Raw genomic sequence first — 4318 nt, 5'->3', positions numbered from 1 at the left:
TAACCAACCTGCCAGGGTATTGAAAAAGTGAAAAAGACAGGATAGAAAACATTTTGAAGAGCTTTTCTTTGTGATTTTGGTACTAGGTCACTCCCTCCTTTCTATGTGGCATGCAAGTCACAGTAGACGGTATTTTTAGCCCATTCTGTTTTACATGGGTGCAAAAATTGGTGACAGAAACTCCCAACATGCTCCACTAATAACTATGATGCTGTTTCACTGGCATAAATGTCTTTTTACATTAATGCAGACCATCTACTTCAGGGGCTTTTAATGATGCAACTACACTGACATTTAAAGCAATGGAAACTGCTCTGATATGACCTCAGATTAGTGGATCAAATTCTGAAGGGATACATAAAAAGAAGTGGGGTACATTAAAAGCTGACAAGTTGTTAAGAGTCTAACAAGAGCCAACATATGCATCAACAAGGTGTGGATATGCAGATTTGGAACTACACATTTAGACTCAATTCTTCTTTCAAGTAACATTTTCCTGGCAACAGAAAACAAATACGTCACATCTGCCACAAATGTGCTGTATGTAACAGCAGTTCCTACAGCATCAATATTATATTTACTTAGTGATTCATCCCCTTCCTCTGCATGTTTATCTAACTACCCTAACCACATCCAGTTACCAATTACTAACTTGAAATGGCCTTACAAAACCATGTTCAAGGAACTCTAAACAGTCAAACACAGACTGAGGCTTTGGTGTCACCACTCATCGCCAAACATCTGCACAGGAGAATAAATCAATCAGCACTTTCCTAGAATAAAATACCAGCAAGCAACCTAACTATTTGCAATTGAATCTCCATGTCCTCTAACCAATAAAAAGCTTTCAGATTACTTCAAAAGACTCTCAGTTAGGCCTTTAGAAGAGAGGAAGCAACAGATCTTTGTAGAGTTGTTGCATATTGAAACTGTAAAATGGTTTTTCAGAAGCCATTCCGTGATTTCAGATAACAGTACGAGTAAAAGCAACAAGTGATTTGCCAGCTCTGCCACTTCAACCCACGAAAGTAAAATTTATTCTTCTCCGCATTTGGGTATCATCACCAGTTACCTGGATTCTCAGAATTGAATCCTGTTCTCTTCAGCTTGTGTCAGTGCAGTTCAGGACAGGCACGGGTCCTGCAGTGGGGAATTATACACACTATTAGATAATGCCTTAACTAGAATATAATTCTGCTCCTTTAGTTCTGTGCATTTTACAGGAATAAGACAAATCAGAAACTCACATTTTTCAGTAATGTAAAAGCATACACTCTCCTCGTCTTCTCCAAATGAGCTGCTTCCAGCTCATATAACAATAACAATAATAATAACTGTAATTATTATATCATTTTTCCTGGTTTTGTAAGCTCCTTGTGGCAAGAGACAAATGCCAAATCCAAATGCCATGGACTGGACTGTCACTCTCATATCTCTCCTTCATCCCCTTTAATCACTCCCAGGAGTTTGGTCTCCCAACATTTTTAGAAGAGGGGTAGAGTCTGAGGCAGAAGAGCTTCCATGTATGAATGGAGTTGCACAGGACTTTACTCTTAGAAATTTCGTCTTTAAAGTGTTCCCAGCACACAAGTAGGCCTACATATTAGTCTTTTTGCTTGAAAGATAACTTATGAAGTCCTAAAAACTCTCAGCTGCTGAAATTCAGAGCCCAAACCACATATCTTCCTCCTTCAGTCTCTCACTTTTCCACAGGACCTTCCACCAAGAGCAGATGACATCTCTCTGGATGAGAAACAGAGATGTGGCTACCTTCAAAAGCTGTTTTCAGCTCCAGAAAAATATCTCAACGCTACCTCCGCAGTCAGTGGAGAAATGGGCACTTCCATATTCCTGCCACTGGCTACCTGCCTTTCTACTCCCCTCTCTCCTGTGACTACAGAGAAGGTTAGTCCTACTGGGCTGTGGGAGCACCCCAGGAGTTAATCCTTGGAAGCACTTGGACCCTCTGCTTACCCATCACTCCTTCCTGTACAGCTGTGGCGGCCGGTACCTGACAGCACTTGAGCTAATGCATCTGTCCTCAAAAAAGCAGCAGTGAAGTGACAGGAGTAGTCAAGTGGTCCTGGACTGCAAAGTAGATTACCCCTCTCACAGCTTCGATATGCTTTGGCCGTTTGTTTTCACGTGCTTTTCCTGGGGACTGATGGAGATGCTGGGAAAGCTAGAGTTAAAAAATACAGTGATCCTGTGTTTAATTATGTGACAAATAAATGTGGATAAGGGTTTGATCCTAATACATACTTTTTGTGGGTGTTGTAATACAGCTACTGTCTCATATAGCTGTAATGAACTAATGTGAAGAAAAATTCCATGACTCAGCTGACCATCCTCAGCTTTTCATGCAGTTTGTGAAGGCATACCTGGCTCTTCACCTCTCTCTCTATGTAGGGATTCTTAAAACCTCAAATAATCCAAAATAAGAAGCTAAATAGTATGGGAGCAGCCCTTCATCTGATATACCTTCAGTGGAACTTACACATACTTAGGTAACTGAGGATCTGGCTCCCAACTTCTCCTGCATTTAGCCTCACATCTTCAGACTAGCTCATTTAACTCCTTATGTTCTCTTGTATCTCCCAGCAACTAAAATAAGCTTCTTAACATTTCATATCAACTCCAGATACTACGCTCCGCATACCTGCCAAGGTTCAGCTGTTCCTTTTGTATAGATACAAATGCATCAAGTGGGCAAAGAAAATTACTTTTTTTGTCAAATTGGTTTTGAATCAATTTAATGTATTTTAGGATGATGTAAGCCCTGAAAAATGCTGTGGGACTGTCTGAGCCTGTTAGCACTTTTAAATAAACAAACAAAACCTGCTTTAATTTAGGCAAATTTCCAGGCCACAATTGTCAGAACACCACTAAAAGCTCTCGGGTATTAAAAAACAAAATCTAAATAAGAAACAGAAGCTACATAGGGAGGAGGGCTCTGTGGGAACCTTCCTGCCTTTGGTCTGACAATCCAAAAAGTGTGTTCTGGTTTCCCCCAGCATCCGGTGCACTCCAGCAAGTTTCTAAATAAAGTTGAGTAAAAACTTCACTCAAAGCTTTAGTGTTCCTTAAATGGCATGTCTCATCTTGGCTGGCAGAGCTGCAGCTCATGTTAAAGTAAGCAACCACATTAACATTTTTCCTAAATGCTACTCTATATACTCTAAATGCTCAGCTCAAAAGTCGCTAAAATAAGCACTTAAAATAACAACTTCAAACACTTGCACAAGGCTGCATCCATTCAGAAGAGCTATTTTTTCTTACCTCACTCGATTTCCCTTCAGTGTTCATTAAACAATGGATGCTCCATGCCATGACAAGAGAGAAAGGCTAGATTTCAGCTTGAGGACTAACATAAGTCAATTAGAATCTATTGGCTCCTAATTACAGGATTTGTTATTTATCCCAGGCTGCCCACCAGTACAAAAAAAAAGGGGACTGGTGCCTTCTCTCTGTGATAAACATTCACTTAGATACATGTGGAGGCTGAAATGCAATGAAGATTAAATGTTTCTTTTCCCTTTACTCTGAGCAAGCAGTATTCAGCTTTCATGAGAATGTTTAATCCCCTTTTAAGCCTAAGTAAAAGCAATGCGTATTACCTATAACACATTCCTTCTGTGAACACGGATTCTATCTACTGGCAAACCTGTAAAATAATATAAGCCAATACAATGCAAAAGGTATTTTAAAAAAACCTGTAAATTAAGACCACATAAGAGGAAATTGTTATGCAACACTAGCATTTTAGAGATTATGCATTGTATGAAAGTCTAACACTTAATTATGGAAAATGAAATAAGAAGCATGAAAATTATAATTGAACAGTAGTCCCTCTGATACATTCACAGAATAGAGTACTAAAAAATCTTATGAATCCAGGGAAACGATATATGGGTCAACTTAAAAAAAAAACAGAAACAATGGGAAGCCCAAATTTCACTTTAAATACAAATTCAGGCATTTGTATCAGCAATTCCTTCTTCAGCAACCTGAGCACCCAGCATTTTCACTACCATCAACACCTCTTCGAAGGTCAGATCTCCCCAGATGTGTTCTCCTGCTTTACATGAATTTCTGTCACCACTCTTTCCTCCCCCATTATCACCTGCACCACAGAGAGCACAAAAATTCACACAAAATCCCACAGGAAATGCAAACGATCTATATAAAGCTGCAAAGTGTCGTCTGTCTCTCATCTTCAGCTCTTTACAAGTTTCTCAAACTGTTGGGAGAAGAGAGTTCTGGTTACACCATGAAAAGAGAAGGGAAGACGTGAACTGAAATAATCAACCACCACCAC

The 4318-nt window shown here is 39.6% G+C and overlaps 1 long non-coding RNA gene across 1 annotated transcript; it reads right to left on the bottom strand.

The window, feature by feature from the left end:
* Positions 1–1072: 1072 nt before the first annotated feature.
* Positions 1073–3730, bottom strand: LOC142058361 (uncharacterized). The gene is made up of 3 exons (XR_012660935.1): positions 3618–3730; positions 1975–2182; positions 1073–1140 (listed from the first exon to the last, which is right to left on the bottom strand). It is a non-coding gene; the product is annotated as an uncharacterized LOC142058361 (long non-coding RNA).
* Between the last annotated feature and the right edge of the window lie 588 nt (positions 3731–4318).

This window comes from Phalacrocorax aristotelis, chromosome 6, assembly GCF_949628215.1.
Source record: "Phalacrocorax aristotelis chromosome 6, bGulAri2.1, whole genome shotgun sequence".
Lineage (NCBI taxonomy): Eukaryota > Metazoa > Chordata > Aves > Suliformes > Phalacrocoracidae > Phalacrocorax > Phalacrocorax aristotelis.
This window is presented reverse-complemented; position numbering and strand designations above follow the sequence as displayed.